Source organism: Sciurus vulgaris, assembly GCF_902686455.1.
Source record: "Sciurus vulgaris genome assembly, chromosome: 11".
Taxonomy (NCBI): domain Eukaryota; kingdom Metazoa; phylum Chordata; class Mammalia; order Rodentia; family Sciuridae; genus Sciurus; species Sciurus vulgaris.
In genome coordinates this window covers 52,749,747-52,772,082 of record NC_136472.1, presented here as the reverse complement: position 1 = coordinate 52,772,082, position 22,336 = coordinate 52,749,747, and the positions used below count along the sequence as shown (strand labels likewise).

General features: G+C 45.7%; 1 protein-coding gene and 1 long non-coding RNA gene across 2 annotated transcripts in view; one reads left to right on the top strand and one right to left on the bottom strand.

Moving 5' to 3' along the window:
- NAV2 (neuron navigator 2) overlaps nt 1-22,336 on the top strand; it is a 693,848-nt gene that overhangs the window by 15,843 nt on the left and 655,669 nt on the right. The gene's annotated exons all lie outside the window — the stretch shown is intronic.
- Nucleotides 1,644-21,801, bottom strand: LOC306640651. The gene is made up of 3 exons (XR_013757844.1): nt 19,866-21,801; nt 4,316-10,964; nt 1,644-4,148 (listed from the first exon to the last, which is right to left on the bottom strand). It is a non-coding gene; the product is annotated as an uncharacterized lncRNA (long non-coding RNA).

The window sequence follows — 22,336 nt, the reverse complement described above, 5'->3', positions numbered from 1 at the left end:
ACATTTTAATGCAATTTAAAAATGCAGTTTCTTCAACAACATGAGAAAATCTTCCCAAGAAGCTAAAGACTAGAACAAAGAATTGTAGTCTTATACCCTGAGCATCTTCACATGTAAACCTGCACATAGTTGGTGCTTGGTGTAACTCTTTCGTTAAGCGTTGAGCTTCATGATTGTTTCTGTATTCGGAACACATATTAGCATTTGGCATGTAGCAGAGAATCAGTAAATGTTTGTTGAATGAATGAGCAGGAGTCAGCATTCTGAATGTGGGGCAGGTGAAGGGGGAGATTGGGTTCTCCTTTGACTCTCTGAACTAGACTCTTTTTGATGACATGGAGAAGTAGCATCCTAGAAAGGAGAAGATTTTAATTGTCTTTGATTTTGTGATGGGAGAAAGGGTGGCTGGGAGCACTGCCTAGAGGTGAATGTCCTCCATTTGTGAATCTTTAGTTGTGTGGGGATTCTGAACTGTGAGGACCCCATCTTACTATTGTGAATCTATTATTCCCCCACCCTGGCAGAGATGTGCATTTCCCCTTTGAGTTTCTGTGGGTCCACAGTGACAGGTAACCTGGAAGGTCATTTCATTGATGTCTGCATGGGCTGATCACATCTAGAGGTGAGATAAGAGGCAAGAACAATGGCTCAGACGTACCCCAAAGGGGATGCCCTGAATAAATCAGTGCAAAATATGCCCTTACCTGTTGCAGCACAGTGTGACAAATTGTGAGAGCAAACTCTCCATTACTGAGGGGGAGTGTCCTGTTGAAGTCCATGGAACATTCTAAAATAGAGACAAACCCACCATGTAGCCACCGATTTAGAAATGCCTGGGTTCACATGGAAGAAGTGCATGACTTTAAGCTCGTGGAGTTATTCTTCCAGCTAATTCTTCTAGAAAAATGGGAGTGACATTCACGAGCAACAGCTTTGCATGTAGGGAAGCTGATGAAGGTTGGTTTTATGGGCACTGGCGAGGACAGGAAATGGGACAGCTCAAGATGCTGGCCACTTGTGCCTCCAGGGTTGAAAGGTCTTTTTTTTTTTTTTTTTTTTCCCCTGCACTTTTGGTGTTTCAATTCCTTACCCTTCTTCTCAACACTCTTCCTCCACTGCTATTCCTTTTTTTTTTTTTTCCCTTCCTTCTTAAGGTCAAGACTAACCCTCCTTAGCCTTACCCATCTCTCTCAATGTCACTGTCTACTGACGGCTTCTCTCTCTGGTTCTCAGTTCAGAGGCAGGAGATTGTCTAACCTAGAAGCTGACTGACTCTCTCCTGGACCAGCCTCCCTAGAGCCATCTATTCATCTAGACTTCTGCCTTGGCCCCTGTCCTGATTTTGGCCTGCCCAGCTTAGTGGTGACAGGAATCCTGCTACCTCCCTACCCTTGATATCTCATGAAGTTCCTTGTACCCTACCTTTGATGTGGAAGTTTTCAACCTGCCTTTAGCAAGAATCCCCCTATCCTTGATGTCTCCTTTCAGTGATGTTCCTTCCACAGACTCCTCACTCTGCTTGTTGGCTATAAATCACCATCTTTATAGATTCAGAGTTGAACCTTATCTTTCTCCCCCATTGCAATGACTATTGCAATAGTCTTAAGTCTATTTTAAAAACAAGTGTCCAAATTATATATATATGTTATACCACATGCATGCGTGTGTGTGTGTGTGTATTTTTTTTCAACAAAGCTGGTCCATATGGGCCACTGTTGAGTTCTGTATCTGTCCCTGGGATGATCAGTTATGGTAAGTGTGGGACAGGGTCACATGGTATAAAACCTAACCTTTGAGGGTGGATTACTCCAGAAGGAGGAATGAGTACAATTTGGGGGACATGGGGGAGAACATACTGGAGAGCAGGAGGCACTTTCTGGACTGGGTGGCCCGGGAGTCATAGAACCATCTGGTGAATGTTTGTCCTCCTCATGGAGTTGTCCCTGTCCCCACAAAGCTCACAGTCCAATGGAGCGGCTAGGTATCATGTGAATAAATATCTACTTAGGTTCCATGAATGGACAAGTAGAATATACCAGAGAAGATGGAGCTTTCAACAGTGGAAAACAGGAGACCAAATAGTGAGGTGGGAAGAACTCTGGCAATTAGAACAGTCTGGTTTTCAATCCCTGCCCCTTAATATGTTTTGGCTTTTTGAACTTGGTGTAAGTTTCTTAACCTCTGTGAACCTCACTGCCTCAGCTAAAAAATGGGGACATTAATAGCTTCTACCTTATAGAGCAATATTCAGTGAAATAAGTAAAGTATTTAACACAGTAGCTGGTATATCGTGAATGCTGACCAAAAGTGAGTTTGTCACATTTACCTGTCTCTGGAGCTCATGTTGAGCCCTGGAAATTTGCATTTTGTTATTGAGGTCTTAGTGGTCTACTTTGGGACCACCATCCCTTGTTGATGGAAGTCTGAAAAAAAGTCATACTTTAGAGTGGATGTGGTTTTATTCTCAGGCTTTTATCTCCTGGAGTAACAGCTGTGACTGGGTGGGTCGCATCTTGTCCACAGTGCCCTGCTGGATCGTTGTGAAATTCTTTGACTCCTTGATCTATACTTTTGTTGTACTTGGGATGTGGGTTACTTTTAGCGGGAGATTTCTGCTTAGAAGGCAAGACAAGTCCCTAGATGTGAACTGTCTTTCTCCCTGGATGCCTTCGATGATCCCGAAGCCATTACACCCAGCCCAGCAAGCCAATTCACTCTGCAGATAGAAATCAAGGGGGCTCAACAACATGAGCAGTGGATGCAGGCATACTCTCCTATGTCCATCAATCACCAGCAGGGCCCAGATAGGGCAGCAGAGAGAGAAATGGCAAATAAGCAGTTTGCATTACTAGAACCACATGAAACCCTTTTTGCCTATGGTAATTGGAAAAAAATCTAATTTCTGCTGTGTCCCTGGAGTATCTTCCCATTCAGATTCCTGTGGCGTCTCCAAATCTTATCAGCACAACTGAGGAGGTAGAAGGTATTCGCCTGCTGGAGGTGAGTTGCGAGGAGACTTTGCAGGCTCTATGAATGATGCCCAGAGATCCTAGTTTCCAGCTCGGTCAGGGGGATGAGGCCCAGGCCTAGGAAGGCCTCAAGTGAGGCAGTGTGGATAGAGTGTGGGGTAGACTGGGAATGGCTGTGGCCTGTGATGCAGGTGCAGGTGACCTGAGTCCTGTAATCCTCACTTTGCATCATGCTAGAGGGGTGCTGTGTTCCCACTTTAGGTAGGAAAATAAAGGCTCAGAGAGGCTGGATAACATTTCCATGGTTCCCACTGCTGGACGGAGTGGATCCATGTCTAGAAGACAGCTCTGGGTGACTTCAGTGCCTATGTTCTTTTTCATCACTTACCATTATCAGACATTAATATGACCTGATTTTTGCCACATTATTATTACTTAATCTCTCTCTTTGAATGTTTATTGCAGTACTGGAGATGGAGCTCAGGACCTTGCACATGCTCAATAAGTACTCTACCACTGAGCTACATCCTCAGTCCTACATCTGACTTTGAATCAACTACTTAAAAATTTAGCCCTATCACAGGGATAATACCAATGAAACTTTGGGTTTGATGTGCTATTTTTCTTCCTAATACATAGGAAAATAAAATCGTGGCTCTAGGTTTTTAAAAAGTTTACCCGTGTACCATCTAAAGTGTGTACACCACCGAAGAAACACCACCCTGTAACACAAATAGCAATACAGCAACAATAATGATATCTTTTACTATTGAGGATCACCCTGAGCCCCACATTGCAAAGCATCACAGTGCTTAGAACACTGGGTATACAATTAGACCTGGGCTTGAACTTCAAGTCTCCCATTTCTTTAACAAGTGACCTTGAACAACTCAGTTATCTTTCCTGTGCCTTGGTTTCCCTCACCATAAAATGGAGATAATAATAGTATCTACCTTCTAGAGTTGTCTTGATAATGATAATATCTCCCTTCTTGTGTCTAAGTTAATAACACTTAGGAAAGTATGTGGCCCACAGTAAGTGCAATGTAATATCTGCTAGCATCAACCAGACATCTCTCCATACAGTCATTTAAAAGTTGATGTTTGATACTTTGCATACCAGCCTCTGATCTATAATCTTGATATCAATCTGCTTAGGTGGGTGTTATTATTATTCTAACTTTATTTATTTATTTATTTTTTATTGTAAACAAATGGGATACATGTTGTTTCTCTGTTTGTACATGGCGTAAAGGCATACCATTTGTGTAATCATAAATTTACATAGAGTAATGTTGTTTGATTCATTCTGTTATTTTTTCCCTTCCCCCCACCCCTTATTCTAACTTTAGAGATTAAAAAAAAACAGGTTGAGTCATTTTCTTCAAGGTCTCCAAGTTAATTTATGATGAAACTCAGATTCAAATTCAAGTGGGGCTGAAGCTCCACTACTATGATCCATTTCTAGCCAGAGAACTCTTCCAATGCCAACCGAGTGGGCTTTTCCCCCCTGCATTGACAAGGTCTCTGGCACCCATTGGGTGATTCACAATTCCATTCAGTCCAACACTCTCTACCTGGTGTTTGCTTCAGATCCCATAAAACTCCTCCACTTTATGTGCCAGTCATAAGTCTGGCCTTCCTATGTTTCTGACTTCCTGATTAGGGCTTTCCATGTCCACCTCTTCAGGACTGATCATTTCCTAGAATGACTCACAGAACTCAGGAAAACAGTTTACTTACTGTTACCAGTTTGTTTTAAAGGATAAAATTCAGCCAAATGGAAGAGATGCAGAGGGCAAGGTTCACGGGAGGGGACATAGAGTTCCGTGCCCTGTCCAAGTACACCACCCTGCCAGCACCTCAAAGCATCCACTAGCCTGGAAGCTTTCCAAACCCCATTTTTTTTCTGGTTTTCATGGAGGTTCCAATACATGGAAATGAGGGGTTGCCTTTGACTATTGGTCAGTTTTTTAATATCCAGCTCCCTCTCTCCTCCCAGAGTTTGGGAAGTGGGGCTGAGAGTTCCAACCTCTAATCATATGACTGGTTCCTCTGGCAACCTACTCCTATCCAGGAGCTATCTAGGGGCCCATCAAGAGTCATTTCATTATTAAATAATAAAATACAAATAACTAGCAAATAACAAAATGCAGACGACTAACAGAAATAATAAATAACAAATGATACTCTCCTTTTCCCTATCACTTACAAAATTGCAAGGGTTTTAGAATCTCTGTGCCAGGAACCAGGGACAGAGGCCAAAGATGTATTTCTCATTATATGGCAATATCGTGGAAGTCATAGCTAGTACTCTTTTCTTCTCTGCCGCTACTGCCTGCTGGAGGAATTTCCACCCATTTTTCCTCAGACATGTGGCCTGACTTCATCTTGAGCCAGCTGAGCCTTGCTGGCAGTGAGCTTGTGGCCCCTGAGCTTGCCAAGCCACCAGTTCTCCCCTGCCTGTGTTCATCTTCCAAATTTGAGCCTGATTTTGTGTGACGGGTCTTCAGCTCCTGCAGCTTGTCATAGCATCTTTGTGTCCCTTGCTGTGTCTGCCCAGAGCCTGGTGCCCCTGCACACAGAGGAGGGCAACATTTGTTGGAAAGAGAACCCCATGGAGGGGGGCCATAAGAGTATAATAGCCACCTACATACGTGAACATCTTGTGTTGCAAGCCACAGGAGTTAAGGGCCTGGTTTCCAATGCACAGAACAGTGGTTTATTTTATAGCAGTTTCACCAGAGAGTTCTTTTATTAAGACAACTTTAAGGAACTTCCACTGCTTGTTACTTTTCATGAATTTGTTCACTGTGCCAAGCTAGGTTTACCCACACAGCAATGTATGGGCCTTTGTTTTGTTTCCTGAAGATCTCTGAGAATATGTTTTCATTGGTGGCACCTGAGCTTCCTTCTGAGGGCAAGAAATTCACTGCTTTCCTTCTTTGGTAAGAATGAGCCAGAAATGATCCTGTTTTACAGGAGTGTTCAGGGCCCAGGTTTCGAGGCCATGGGCAACAGCATACAGACAAGCAGTAGCAGGTCTGGGCCACCTCAGCCAGGACCTGCTTTCATGGTGGGAACATACACAGCCTTGTCCTCCTCTACCTGTTCTCCTCTGTCCTCCAACCAGTCACCCCTGGCCACTGTTCAAGATTCATGGCACATTTTTATCCACTTGAAACTTTCCCCATCTCTTCTTTCTTATTCTTTCATCCCTGATATGTGATTTCACGGACTCACTCGCAGATTAAGATGTCAGCTGTGAAGTCAAGATGATGAAAATCCCAGCTCCGTGACCTTCAGAAAGTCCTCCGTGTGCCTCAGCTTCCTTCTTTGTTAAATGTGCGGCACAACAGCCATTATATCCTGGGCTTAATTTGAGGATCAAGTGAGATAACATGAGTACCAGCAGGCAGGGAGCGCGTGGAGTGAATGCCGACCAGGAGCAGCATTGGATCATGGTAATGGCGGTCATTGTGTTCCCAATTAGACTGGAAGGTGCCAGAAGGCAGGGATTGAGTCGGGTTTGTTTTCTGTCCTCTGAAATTGAATATAGTGCTGATGTCATAGCATCACTCTGTAACTATTCAATGGATTCGAAGAGGTTGCTAATGTTCTGCTTTCCCTTCTGTCTGCTTTATTAGGATTGTGTTTAAGTAAAGGTAGTGTTTGGCTGGTACTTAGACCCATTTTATAAAGTGCATGTGTCAGTTGACAAAATAAAAGCTTTATTCATTGGTGCTTATCTTTTTGGAGAAATAAATGTAGGGACAAGGACTTGCTTTGAAAACTCTTGCTCTTGGCCCACTAATACCTGCCAGAATGAGCATAGACCCAGAGGGGAGCCACCTTTGCTCTCTTAGTAAGAAATGAAAGTGAACCTCATTCTAGAAGCATCCAGGAAGAGAATTAGGGGCAGCTCTAGGAAGGGGGAAGTCTTATGGGAGATATTAGTAATCAAAATAATCTCTCATTTCAGCAGCCACTGAAGAGAGCCCCACCTGGCCCCTTCCCCTGAGGGGTTGACCTTTTGCCTGAGCCAGCATGAAGGGCCCAGCTGGGCAAGTAGGGAGCAGTCATCAAGGGTCAGGTTACCAGTGGGAATGACGTCAGGGCAGTTCCTGGCTCCTGAGAGCTCTGTGCTGGCCTGCACAGAGAGGCAGCCGCTGTACAATGACTATGCCCCCTCTGCAGGGCCCTCCCAGATCTGGATCTTGGGTGGATGGCAAGAGGGCTGGAGGTGGTCTTCCTTTCCTTCCTCCTTCCACCTAACTCAGTTCTTCCAGCAGCTTTTCCTGGGGGGGCGGGGGGGGGTTTGTTGCAGTTTATAAAGGAGGGGTAACAGGAGACCCTGGGGTGAGGAAAGGCAAGGAGAATTGGATTGGAGAGAGGCTTCAGGTCCTTGGAATGGGCCTGCCAGATCTGCCAGTGGTGGATGGAGGTAGGATGGTGCCCTGGGAAGAGTTGACTCTGAATGGAGTCCTGGACCCAGCCCTTACAATGGAATCATCTGCAAATTGCTTCATTTTGAACCTCAGTTTTCTTATCTGTAAAGTGAGGGAGAAGAACACTTTTCAGGGATTGTGGTCTTTTTCTTTTTTTGTGGGAGGGTACTGGAGATTGAACTCAGGGGCACTCCCCAGCCTATTTTGTATTTTATTTAGAGACAGGGTCTCTCTGAGTTACTCAGTACCTCACTTCCCTCCTGTCCCTGAGGTTGTCTTGAATTCACTATCCTCCTGCCTCAGCCTCCTGAGCTGCTGCGATTATAGGTGTGTGTCACTGTGCCCAGCAGATCTTCTTCTTCAATGAGAGTACTGGAGTTTTCTGAGAGATATTGAGAGAATACTGAGAATGTCCATAGTGAGCGTTGGGTCCATGATGTCCCCTTGCCCACCCCCCAACTCCCAAACATGAAATAGACAACTAGCAGGAGCCCCAAACTGTGTGGAGTACCTGCGGGAGGTTCTAATGCTACCTCTTGTCAGCTCTTCACTTTTGCCTGGGGAATGTCCAGGGAGCCTTCTCTGGGTAGATTGCCTTTGGTATTTGGATCTTTAGATCCAGAGTCATCACTGGGTAGAGGACACCAAGGTCCAGAATTGTCAGGCCCAGAGAGTAGAAGCAGGACCAGGCCTTCTATTCAGGACACCCAGCACCACTTGTAACTCCCTGGCCCCTCAGGATGCTCTCTCAGTTTTTTTTTTTTTTTTTTTTTTTTTTTTTTTTTTTTTTTTGGTGGTGCTAGGGATCAAACCCAGGGCCTTATGCTTGCAAGACAAGCACTTTACCAACTGAGTTATGTCCCCAGCCCTCTCTCAGTTTCTTGAGTGCTTGACTACCCTGTCCCCTCTGCCAGGAGCAACCATCTGCTGATTCTGCTGGCCTGTCCATCTACCTGCAGGGCTCAGATCAGAAGTCACCTCCTCCAAGGAGCCTTCCCTGCTCATCCCTCCCCCAAATTAAGCCTCCCTGGAGTGCCCTCATGTTTCCAGGGCCCCTAAGCTGGCCTCTGAGGGCACCTGTCACATTGTATTGTGGACAACTGTTTCCCTGTTTCTCCTATTCGACAATGAGCTTGTCAAGAATTCAGGCCACGTCTAACTCATTTTTGTGTTCCTGTTTTTGGGTCTGGCACTTTGTAGGTACCCCAGAAGCTGTCACTTCACCAAAGACTGACTGAGTGAATGAACAAATGCCAAGGGTACAGGTGCTCCTGGGTGGGGTGGGTAGGGAACCTCCCACTGGCTCTGCTAACCGGATGGCAGAGCCCCAGTCTGAGACTTTTCTGCCTCCTGCTGGGAAGGTCTCTCTCTCTCAGGGGCTGAGGGCAGCCAACGCCATTAAAGGACATATTTGTGGGCCCTAAGAACTAGAAACCCTTCCTAGAAGAGGCCCAAAGACGCCTGCAATTTAGGGTCTGTGTTTACTATAGACCTTGTAGCTTTCTTGCAGTCTTGCCCTTGGCTGACAATCTTAAAGATTCTGAGTTCCCAGAAGATGCAATAATGGAGACATCACCATATCGCACTCCAGAGCTTGGGATAAATAGCCCTGATGTGCATTCACTCATTCACTGCTGCATTCATTCAATGCAGGTCCCTTTCCATTAGGGTTCATAATCAGAGTGACTGTCTACAATTTTATCATACACCCAGCTCCAGTGTCACTCAGAGCAGGCAATTACATTTTCCCAAAGGCCATATTTGGGGGTCAGGAGGGCAGGCTGATGGAGTAGTGACAAGTACTCTGACGTTAGCTTTAAAATATGTGGTTGAGTCCTGGAGTAACATGCCGCCTCCCAAACACATGTATCCCTATCATACAGAAGCAGGTTCAGAGACACAACTGCTCTCTCCTTCCCTCAGGACAGGGAGCAGCCTGCTGGGCCAAGATGCACTGCAGGATTTCAAGTCTGAGCATAGCAACCACGCACTAGTTTTGCTCCTGTGTAGAAACATACAAGCAAGCTCCCTCCAGCTTCCCTGTTCATCTCTTGGCAAGGGAAGAGAGCTGATGGAATGGTGAGGGCATCCACACTCCCTCCTGTCTGCTTCAGCAGGGCTGTAGGGGAGCAGCAGCTGGGCATGTGTGGCTGTGGACCTCACTTTTCTTGTCGGTGTGATATGGTTGCTAACCTCAACCTTTTTCCCCTTGAATGGTGGTTTTGAGGATTAAGTGAGGTCATGTTTATGAAGAAGGAAAGGATACTAATGTTCATCAAGTACATGTGGCCTGGGGAAGTTAGGTGTTTTGCACAGTCACAGAGCAAATAAGTGATCCCAGAGCCTAAGTTTTAATCACTGTATTTTTTACTGTTTCATGGTTTAGCTGTGTGATAGTGGACAAGGAGCTTCTCTCTCTTATCTTCAATGGTACCATCTGAAAATGAGAGACGTGGCCTGAATTAATGTAGAAGTCCCTAAAAGTCTTAAATTCCTGGTCATACTTTAACAAAGGACACATTTCCATACCACATTACAACTCTTGCCTCCTTCAAGCTGATCTTCTTGGAGCAGGGAAAGACTTGACCATTCTCAGACTGTAGCTGAGAAAGTGTGCTGAACAGTCAAGCAGATTGTAAGGCACACTAAATAGCAGAGTTGAGCCTTCTAAATGGGAAATGGATGTTGTAATACAAAGGCAGTTAGCAGGGTCCTTGGAGGTTTCAGCAGGATGTAATTACGGTTCCTTAAAAAAAAGGCTCACATATGTTTTTGAGCAAACTTAACAGATGCCCGGATGTCATGTCTGTATTCTTTAGGGAGCCTAGGATGACTAATTTTCTACAGCAACTTTGCATAGTACATTGGAACTACCCATTGCAAATCAATTCCTAGGGTGCAATTTAATGAAAACTTTCATTGATGATTCAGACTAATAATCTAAAAACCTTTATAAAATGACCACAACTTTATTTCTGCCTGGTTGACTCTATGTTGAATAAACAAGATGGATCGTTCTCTCTGTAGTTATCACTTAATATGAAGGGATCCTTAGCTAGACTTATTCACAGGGATTGAGGGTTTTAATACCATGTGGTTTATTTCTGGCACAATATCCTGCATAAACTTTTGTGACTTCCTTGGAGATTTTCTTTGAGCTATGTGCCCTAGGGAGATCTTCTAGATGGTTCACTACCATTTCATTGTAGAATTAAATGCACATTGATTCTAAAGAATCAATGCCCAGTTAAGGCAGTTTGGGGGCCATTTCCTTACCCCAGCACACTCTATCTGGAAAAGCCTCTTAGAAACCCATGTCCTCCTGAGACTGTTGAAAATATTGAGCAGCCACATCAGGAAATCGAAAAATAACAAGTCTAGTTTCCTTTGGTGGGCGCCTTGACATCTCTTTTCTTGCTGGAGCTCTAACCAGTCTGAAAAATTTCCAATCAAATCTACTGAAGGGAGTGGTTCTTGTTACTATGATCTGGTGGCAGCCATCTGGGTTCATTTCTCTTTACCACATATCTTGGAGATATGAAGTTTCCCTAAAAATAATAAACAGTTGAAGACGGTTGAAGACAGCAACCTTGCATATGTCTGGTGGGCAAAATATCTGCTTTTGGTTGCCTCAGACTATTCCTAACCCTCCATGATTTCACAGCCATTGATTTACCCTCCTCCCTGACTCACGATCTGATTGGCCTGTTGCCCATATCCCGTAATTGTGCCAGTCACCCCTGTGACCTTTCCTTTGCTGAGCCCAATTAATAATGTACTCGACACATTTCCTTGTTGTATCAAATACCCATTTGTCCTGAACGGGTGAAAGAATGGCCAATGAGGAAATGGCTAAAGCTTCTTGTTGGACAAACGTTTTCATTGAACTGGTCTTGGGAGATAGAGGGGAAAGAGGAAGCTGCATTTTGCTCAGCAAGTTTGTCTCAAAAGTCTGATTCTCATTCCCTCACTCAGCTATTGTGTGGGTGAGAGTACATCATTTGATATTGGGTGACTGAGCAGTAAAGGCCCCATATGATATAGTTTTCCTGCAGCTGTTTGTCCACTCTTCAAGTATTTTTGCTAAATGTTTTTTATCACATGGAGAATAATTACAACATTGAAGTAGAACTTTTTTTTTTTTTTTAATGAAATAGGGAAGGAGGAAAATTGTTGTCTTAGTGTCCTAAAATGGCCTGGAAATGTGCTAAGTCAGAGAAGTCCTGGCAGAGCCCAGAGTGGTCTAACCACAGAGGAGAATATGGCGCCCGTGCTTGCTGGCTCCCCACCGTGCACAGATACATCATTTGCAGTTGCTTTGAAGGCCAGCTTTGCTGACAGTTAATGCTAAGGGGACACACGCCAGGAGATATGGCTTCCAAGCTTGCATAACGCAGCCAGCCAGGCTTTCCAACCCTGAATTTTGGGAGGATTCCATAACTCCCTGGGAAGGGACATTTTCTTGGCCGTTTGATCCTGAGCTGCCTGTAACCTTAGAACATAGGAAGTGGAGGCTCCTTTAAGATCATCTACTCCAAGCCCTCATTTTACAGATGGGAAACTGGGGGTATCAGATGATAAGGGACTTGCTTAATGTCACCTAGGAAGTTGGCCTCTATAATCTTTGCCATCTTTGGAGAATATTTGCAGAAAGTGGAAATGACTATAGCAACTGAGCTTCAAGTATTTACTATGTGCTATACCTTGTATTAAGAAATTTATGTGCATTATTCAATTTTCAGAAAGATCCAGCAGGTAGGTACTCTTTATTATCTTCATTTCCCCAATGGGACAACACAGTTTTGAGAGAAAGCCAGCACTCAGAGACTTACTGTCTGACACCAGAACCTGCGTTCTGAATCACCAGGTTCTTCCACCTTCTGGCTGTTTAACACCCCTGCCCCACTTTACAGATGAGGGCACCTACAATCCAAAAAGAAGCAACTCGCCCAAAGCTACTCACATAGTTAGTGGACAGTATTGTTATTGCTACTGAAAGTTGCTAACATTTATTGAGTATGTGCTGGGTGTCAGGGGTGGTGCCATGTGCTTTACATTTTTTTTAATTTAATTTTTACCACAATCTTAGAATAAGGTAAGTACTACTAGGTGAAGGAACCCAGAAACAGGCAGGTTAGTAGTAATTGTTGCAGTGTTTTATAGTTCATAAGTTGAGATTTAAGTGGAAATGTGCAGTTCCAAAATTTTATTTGCCTAATTCTGCTTTGGGGTCCAGGCATCTCTGAATCACCTGTACATACCTATTTCTGTATCTCATCCAGTCTTCACATTAACCTTGTAAGCAAGGAATCCAGGGACCTGGATACAATTCAAGCTCATGGCTAAGTACATTGTGCTCTTAATCAAGTCCCTTCCCGCTCTGTGTTCCTTAGTTTCCCCATTTGTAACTGAGAGGTAGCATTCACCATTTTTGCCCTGGCATCTTGTGAGATGGTGAATGTACAGATGCCTTCCCAGTTACAAAGTTACAAGCAGGGATTCTTCTGGTTCTTTCCATTAGGTCCCTTTATCCTTCAAGGTCTGGGAGCTTTCTCTGTTGCAACATTCACTCAGCTTGCCATTGGAGGGTCCACATTTGTTGTGAGTCAGATGACAGCTGGGTTTGCATTTTCTTCAGATGGGGTGTGGTCTGGGTATTAAGTGGCTGTCAGCAAGACCTCCTTTCTGGCTGGCTCAGAGGGACAACACAGCCTGGCTGGCAGTGCTCCTTCCAGATGTCTGGGGTGCCTGCAGAGGAGATCAGTAGGGCCTCCAGCACTGAGTCCCCAGAACCTTGTGTCAAAGAGTAGTGTCATGTGTAAAACCCATTGGTTCCAAAGAGGTAGGCTGAATCCTGCTCCAAAGTCCTGCCCACCTCTCTGAGATGACAGAGAGACCAGACTGGAGAGGTTTTAATAAAAAGTAAGGCTGAGAAATGGCCATGGAAACCAGGTTTTCAGACCTCCTGTGTCCATCAACAATCTCTTCTAATAAGTGCATAACATTTGACCATTTTTGTGGATGGGATTTTGAGCGGGGGGAAAAAAAACACCTTGTTTTAATCTTAAATGGTCCTACTATATTCTTTTTTTATCCAATTGGAGAAATATTGTTTCTTTCTCTGGTCTACAATAATTTCCTCCTTATTTTAAATATTGCAGAACTTAATAACATTTTTGAGAGCCATAAAGCAGTACTGGACACTATGCTGAGACTTTCACACATTACCCATATCATCCCATAAAAAACAGACCTCTGCTGTGCCATGTTCTTTCTCTACCATGTCAATACTTTCTGGTTAATGGTTTCTCTCTTGGCTTGGCTTTAGCTGGCTCATCCTCTGGTTGGTGAGTGCCCCAGGGCTCAGACCTCTGTCCCTTTTTCTCCTCACGTGGACTTTGGCCTTTCATGGACCTTCTGCCTCTTTCCTGATACTCCCCAAATGTATGATTGCAGGTCCAACTAGCCACCTTCAGACTCCTGCACCCCACCTGGATCTCTAAACAGTGCTTCAAGGTGGGACCTCAGCTTGCTTCTCCCATCTCTTCTTTTCACTCTCCCTGTCACCTGCCATGGCCTTCTTGCTGTTCCCTGAAGCTGCCAGCTATTCCTGCCTTGAGGTCTTGGCATCTGCTGTACTTTCTCCCTGGGGAATGTTTCCCCCCATGTTCTGATGGCCGCCTTGCTCTTCATGTAGGCCACCTCCTCTGAGAGACCTCCTCTGATCACGTCATCTAAAGGAGCATCACCTGCAGGACCCCACCTCCTACTCTTGAGTCCCCTATCTGGTCTTCATTGTCATTGTTGCTTTGTCATAGCACTTATCCTGCATAAAATGACATTTTGTGCTTGTGTATAAACTCATTTATTGATGTCTCTCTCCCTGAGGTGTAGAATCCACAAATGGTAGACAGAGCATTGTCACTTTCCGTACCTCCAGGACCTGGGACACAGCTGCACCTGGACTGGGCTCTGTAAATCTTTGCTATGTGTTGAATGAAAGAATAATAGGTGAGGTAGATAGAACTTTTCTTGTTTAATAGAGGAGGAAATGCAGAATGAAAGACATACTACACCCCTCATCACCTGCTCATTTTGCCCTTGGAAAAGGTACAATGACTTTAATCAAGATCACCAATATGAAAACAAGGCATTGAGTTATTTTGATAATAATTTAGAATTTATAATGAGTCTAGATCTTTCTGAGTTGTACAGGTAGCAAAACTCAGTATGTGCCTATCACAGCCATTGTGATCATGTATTGACCCTAACATGTCCATCACCCACCTACACCTCAAAACAATGCTCTTATGACCATACATACTCTTGTTCTCTTGTCATTTGTTGTATATACATGAACTTGGCACTCAGACCTCTTTGTCAGTCCCAAGTAGATATCTGTTTATCTAGGAATTTCAGTACCAGGTACATTCAAAGAATTTTTTTTTAATTAGAAAAAATAATAATTCCCTATTTGAAAACCCCACATCACTGCCCTCACCAAAGAACAATTTATTCTAATGCCTGTTATATGCCTGCTATGTGGTTGTAGGACAGCTGCCAGTTGACTGGTTGGTCACAGGGTGCTACCACAAAGCCTTTGGTGATACCTAGTCAGGGATCCCCAGTCCTCGTTCACTTTAGCAAAAGCTAGTTATTTTAAACCTTTATGTTGAATCTATGCAAGTGTATTTTATATATCCATTTCTTAAACATATAACAGGAAGACAGGTCAAGAGAATTCAAACAGAAACTGGTAAGCTAGATCATCTCTTCTTTTTTCAATCATCTGTCCTTTTGATTTTTGGGAGTCTAAGCTGGGAATACAAGGAACCCAGGGCCATTCAGAATCTGGACATTCAGGGTACATAACATTCACCTACTTTGTTCCCAGCTGTTCAGCCCCTTGGCAGTTTGATCGCCCCTGTATCACACAGTGCCCTTTTCTTTGGGTTTGAACCTGTGCCTTTTGCCCTTTATCAAGACCCCTGCCCCACCTGCTTTGATTACGTTTGACCCTTTTGACTGAACGCTGCTTCCCCAGCTGGCTGGTCCTGCCTCCCAGTCAAGAGTAGGATGCTGGCATCCTCCTCTCTAGCCATATTGAGACCTTCCCCTGGACAAGGGTGTTTTTTTTTTTTTTTTTTTTTTGTATTTCTGTATTCTTTCCAAGTTTATATCCAAGACTGGCTACCTGTAGCCACTCAGTAAATACTCCATCATCTAATTTCTTGGTCTGTGACAGCAGGCATTCTTTCCATGATCCCCTTGGACTTAAGTATGGGCCCACAAATCGGGGTAAAATGCTTTTTTTTTTTTTTTTCCCTGCGAGTGTATGGTGGGAGACATCTGCAGGAGCACTGTTTTCCTGCTATAGTTGCTCAAAATCAGATGTGCCTGGATTTATCCCAGAGAAGGGCTGGCATAGACCAGGAAGCAAATGAGCCATCAGCCAGCAAGAGCCTGGGCAATGCTCCTTCTACCCCATTCCAGCAGAATTCTTGGGGGAATTGACTTTTTCATAGAGCTTGAATTTCAGTATCTAGTCCTTCCCCACAAGCTCGGATCTCACTCTGTAGCAGTCTGATTTTACTTTTGTCTCAGCCTCTCCTTCCTATTAAATGAGATGTTAGAGGGGTTTATCTGTAAGCACAGCTCAGCAGCAGTTTGCTGTCTCTGTTCAGGAACCACTGGATGCTGTGGCTTGGATGGACTGAAATTTATCTACAGAATTACGTGAAAGCATCTTGCTCTCATCTGTGAGGGTGTGTAGGCCCTGCCACAGCATCTAATAAAGCTTTCAACCACCCCAGAAGGTCTCAACAAAAGAATCCCATGTTACCATCACTTGGCATTCCTACGGCTCTTCCTCTTTTATCTTCTGGTGGTGATGGTGCGTGGTGTGTGTTTACGATCATTTTATTAACCTCTCCTCACAAGATCCGTTTTTATTCAAAACACAAATATCACTATAAATATCTTGGTAGGGAGGCTGAAGGGGATTTTGGAAGAGACTAGGCAAAACAATTGAATATCTATGGGTTTGAACTGTTGCTTAAATAAATGACTACAATACAGTCACAGACCTTTTTCTTAAAGATAAACTTCCTCTGTTGTCTTTCAGATGGGTAGTAACAGCCCAGTGTTTGCTGGTTAAAAGCTGGAAATGTCAGAGAGGAAAAAGCAAGTTTAAAGGGAGATTATTTTAAGAAAAATCTCATGTTTAGGAAAATCTTGCTTTCTATTTTATGTAGCTGTTTGCAGCTCAAATTTTTTTCATATTTGTTCATTTCTGGGTATATAATCCAATACATTCCCTTATTAAAGCTGAGTTAAATTGCATTTTCCCTTACTTGCTGGCAAAGCATTAACTGGTAAATACATGCACATTAGGCAGTTTTCAAAGTACCTTCGCAAGGGTAGTCATATTTAAATCTCGTGACAATCCTGAGAGAGGTACACTTAGAAATCCATGCCAGAGGAGACAAGACTGGGGCTTGGGGGGAACGAGGAACTCAGCTGCTTTTCCACTGCCACTGAGGGGTGGAACTGGGCTTGAACCCAAATTCTGTCATTTGTTTCAAGTTACTTCTAAAATCTCACACCGTTCCCCAAATAGGATTTGATCATTCATTCCATCCTCCTTCCATCCATCTAAAACTATTCATTGAGAACTCACTACACACCGGATGCTGCTTAGAACTCCCAGTTTGGCAGGGAAGACAGTAAGTGAATGGATAATGAAAGTGTGGCAAGTGCTTGGACATTAGTGTTGGGGCTCTGGGAATACAAAGGAGGGACAGTGGTCAGGGAAAGCTTCTGGAGGAAGTGACACTGGCACCCAGTCTGGACCAGCCGTGTGTACCACTTTTCTGTGCCTCACTTCTTGGGCCACCTCTATGCTGCTTTTTTTTTGTACTGGGAATTGAACCCAGGGGTACTTAACTACTGAAGCACATTCCCCAGCCTTTTTTTTAAATATATATATATTTTATTTAGAGACAGAGTCTTGCTGAGTTGCTTGGGGCCTCGCTAAGTGGCTGAGGCTGGCTCTGAAATCACAATCCTCCTGCCTCAGCCTCCTGAGCTGCTGGGATTACAGGCGTGTGCCACCGTGCCCAGCCATTATGCTACTGTTGAACTCAGTCGTCAAGAAATAGAGAGCTAGAGCCAGCTGAAGAAGAAAGGACACTCCCAGTGAGGGAAGCTTGAGTGACAAGGTGGCCTAGAGAAGGCTGTGGACATGTGGCATGGGAAAAGTGCCCCAGACGAGATTAGGAAACCTGGTTCCGGCCCTGCGAAGGCACTGTCATTTTTTCCAGGTCTGGCTTTCTTGGTAGTGACACTAGGGGGTTAGATCTTTAAAAAGCTTGACAGTGTGTATTTCACTGTTCCAAGGAAGTAGCAAGCCTGGCAAATTGGAATATTATCAGGGATCTTGGGAGGGTGCTGCCTTTCCTGCCTGGACCGCCTTGGTCCATGATACCCGTCAGTCATCTCCTGTTCACCTCTGTTCCCAGGCTGATGTAGGGACCTTTTTAAGCTCCTGCACAGCCCTGGGCTATAATGTGTTGTCTCACATTCTGTGTTTGGATATTTGTATTCCTGACTCTCCTGGTCATGGGCTTCTTGGGGAGGCCGGGTTCCTCCCCCAGAGCCTGGTGCCTGGCACGACTTGGAACAGTGAAATACACACTGTCATTATTGTATGATGAGGGATTGTGGACTTGGTTCCATCACAAGTCTTTGAGTGGAAAGAGGTTTCCAAAAGATGCCTTGGATGTTGAGAATAAAACACTTTCACACCCAATGCGCTGACAAGATTTTCAAAGCCCTGAGAGGTTAAAAGACTGCTAGGAAGGACAAGCCAGTCTCCTTCCCAGGGCAGTGGTTTTGCTATCCCACCTGGGTTCCCAGGGCTTTCATTTGATTTCACTTGTTTTGGAAAACAGAAGGGGCATATTCGTTGGTCTGTGCTAAAGCAGTCGGGAGTGGAGGTGTAACACCTCTGCTCCGAAACAACATGAGGTGCATGAAGGTTCATCTGGGTAACAGACTTTTGTGTAGATTAAGGAGGTGAGGCTGGGAGGCAGGAGGCAGGGGGGAGATCAGAGGAGACAGCATTTGACAAGGCGGAGCTGTCCGGGGCCTGAACAAACAGCTCTTCTCTGGGGAGAGAGGAGAAGGCTTCGCAGCGTATGTAAGAGACAAGCTCCATGTGCAGTGAAGTGATGCGTGCCGCAGACACGCTTCTCCCCCTCCATTCGGCTGTGACAGCCTGCCCCCCCCCCCCCCCCCCCGCCCATGTCATCTATCTTCTGACTTCCAAGTTGCAATGAACTCTTTTGGGCTAGCAGAAAACCAAGGCTGGGCTTTTGGGGGGTGTCTGCCTCATTCTCACTTCCAGGGTTCACTGCTTGCTTTGAGATACTGATTCGGTCCTCTTTGTTCCCCCACCCCTGTGCCTATTCTTTGGCAATGTGCCCCTAGCTCTGTGGGACCTCTGATGCATCCTTTCATGCTGCTGCTTGTCAAAACCCAATGAGAGGCACCTTATCAGTTCTCTGGCAGATACAGGGTGGCGGTGCTGTGTGCAGGCACTGAATTGCTGATAGGCGTCACTCGCGGAAATGGCACGCACCTTTAATAAAGAGTGGCGCCTTGCTCTTGGCTATGATAGGGCTGGTCGTGGTGGAAGCATCTCGCTTGGATGGGCCTTTGAAATGGCAGATGGAAAGCCGGGTGATGGGTGGGGCGTCTCTCACAGTGGAGATGCCCCCTTTTGTAAAACTGACTGTCTCTGCCATAGATTCTAGGTGTCTGGTGGAGGACAGGTTTGGCGCTGACTTTGATGGTCTGTTCCAAAAGAACAGGTGATCCATACGTGTCCCAGGTGATGCTAAGGGAGCTCTAGCTTCTGGGACTCCTGTACCCAAGGGCAGGATGTTTGTCAGCTCCAAACTGAGCTCCCTGAGGGCAGAGGCTTTGTCCTGCTCTTCTAGTTTGCCCAGCCCCGGGCTCAGTGCCAGGACTGTGGAGGGAGTGGGGTGACTACTTTCTGCATTGGCTGGAGTTTGAGTTCTGGCTTCCCTTGTTTGCTGTGGGATCTTGGGCAGACTACGCAGCCTCCCTTGACTCCCTTCCCAGGTAGAGTCGGGGAAGAGGCAGAGGGGTTTTATGGAGATGCCGCTGCCCAAGCTGGGTCTTGAAGGAGGGGACTGTCTGGGGGACTGTGAGAGGGCAAGTGAGGTCTGCTCTTCTGACCCTCGAGGCCAGTGAGAGTGGCATACTGCATGACTCAGGCCCATACAGGCCACGTGGAGCAGGGTAGGGAGCAAAGACTCAGAGGCCCTGGTGAGAGGGTGTGGAGCCACTCAGGGCTTAGATAAGGTCGAAAAGCCAAGTGGGCCAGAGGGAGAACTATTCCGAATAAGAGCAAGGTCTCTTACCTGGAGGGGATGCCATGAAGCAATGACAATGGTCGTGAAAATCCCCAGTGAAATAGGAAAGAAATCCATGTCTGGATTTCACACTTGATTTGCTAGAAAATGTCCATCTTCTCTGCTGTTTCTAGTTGTGTTCAGCACAGATTCCCAAGTGGCTGTCTCGGAACAAGGAGCGGAGCTGGGAGGACCAGAGAGGGAGGTGACCTCCTCAGGGAAGTGACACCTCCCTGGCTGGGCCAGCTCTGCTGCCCTGACTCTGCTTCCCCAGTGCCTTTTGAAGCCGCTGGCTCTGGGGAGCTGATGGACCCAGGGCACACTTCTCAGAGGGGCTTCCTCCTCGGTTCAGTCAGCCTGCCTTTCCCAGCCCTCCTTCAAGACACGCCCCACCCCCTCCCATCCTCCTCCGAGAACAGCCCAGCAGCCCAGCCGGCAGCTCTGCACACCTGCCAGCAGTGCTTCCACCATCCACAAGAATTTAACAAGCTCTTCCAAATCACCCACAAACGATCTCCAAAACAGATTTCATGAATATCTTGAGTAGCCCTAGTGTCTATATTTATGGACATACATAATAAAGTCTTACAATTTAATATCATGGACTACAGTTGCCAAAGAGATGAATTCTGCCCTGACGGCTTTTACCTTCCAGGCTCTTGCACAAAACATCCCTTCTGTCTAATCCTCCTCACCCCCTGTTGTTGCTGTGTTGCTTGCAATTAACCATGTAACTGGAATCTTTTTATTCAAACAAATAAAACTAATAAATAATAGAGCATGTCTCCTCTCCACTCTGGCAATAGTCTGGTCAGTCTTAATGAGATTTGAACACAAAACAGCAGCATTGATATCTGTCAAACTTGTTAGAGTGGGATTCTCTCCGTATTGGATTTCCTTAGGCTACTGTTGTTCCCTCGCATTAGATACATCATCTCCATGGCTCTGAAGCCTGGAAGGCACTGGCTAGAAATTGTGCTCTAGGAAAATCCCAGCATGCTTGAGCTCTCTTTAGAATTTCCATGTTGTGTGATCTCATGGGCTGCTTAGGAGGGCCAGTGCCTCTGAGTAAGTTACCATGAGGAGTGGGGGTACGCGGGAAGGGAGAGCTCCCATTTCTAGGGACCCTCCATGATGTCCTCCGGGACAGGATGCTACATTTGGTGGAAAGGCATTGGTGGGCAATGCTCTCTGGGATATCACGAGCCCCTTGGTGTGATACTTCTGGAAGAGGACATACCTCTCTGGATGTTCATGAAAGTAGTAGGGGAGCTGGGGTTTTGTATAAATTATAAATACAAATCCAATCGTGTCACTTGCCTGCTTATGATTTTTCACTGACTCCTTGTCATCTTTGCAAAATTTCTAAGAACGCAAAGAACAACTTGAGTAGGGTGATCAGTCTCCCTGCTTTGTCTAGAACTGAGAGGGATGGGCAACCCTCGGCACTAAGATCAGGAAGGTCTGGGAACGCCCAGCTGAGCTGGCCCCCTTGCACCCAGGACCTGCACCAGCCCACCTGCTGCAGCCCCACCTGCGCCTGTCTACCAAACAACACTCCAGTGGTTCCAAATGGGTGCCACGGGTCCCTGCTGTTGCTTGCTCCAGGCCCTTCCTGGGTTTTCTCTGTTGCCAAGAAACCCACCCTGTGTGTAACTGAGTCCCCTCATCCTTTAAGGCTAAGCAAGACACTCCCTTATGTGGGAAGTGTGGCTGACCCCTCAAGCTAGGGGGCTTCTCCCCTCTGTGCTCCTCAGTCATTTCTCTGTTCCTCTGCTACCTGTCCCCTGTTCCCTCTCCTCTCTGACCCCCACTGGACTGGGAGCTTTGTGCAGGCAGGAATATGCTGGATTAGACTTTGTACGCCTGGCATCAACTATAGTGATCACACATAAGCATTCAGTAAATATTAACTTAAAGATTTATTTATTCTAAATATTTAAGTGACTGGATGAATGGATGATTGAAAGTGTAGATGGTGCTCTCCACTTTTCCATATACCCCCACTCCTCATGCTACCTACTCAGGTACAGGTGTTGGTGAAATTCCAAACCTTGTGTGCTTGTGGTCTATTGGCAGGAATAGAGTACGGGTCATTAAAGATAGGTAGACCCTGACTCTTTCCAAGGACAAGACAGGGAGTGTGACAGCTTAGGACCACCAAACTCCTGTCCAGGGAAAAATGGGGTTCAGATGAGCCAAACTAACATCAGAGCCAATGTGGTCATTTGACTTTTCGATGCCAAGGGTTATTCTGAACTAAGGTGCCTATGCAGGTTGGGGCTGGGTCAGAGAAAGGCAAGTGGGAGATACAGGAAGGTGACTAGGACCTAGATCTCTGGCGGATCCTTTTAGAGAGACTCTTCTGGGAGTCTGCGGGCAGGAGGGTTATGACAGCAGACTCAAGACAGCTTTGGGCACCGTGTCCCATGCCAGGCTGCCGGGTGGTGGCCAAGGCCAGGCTACTGCCTGGCTCCCAG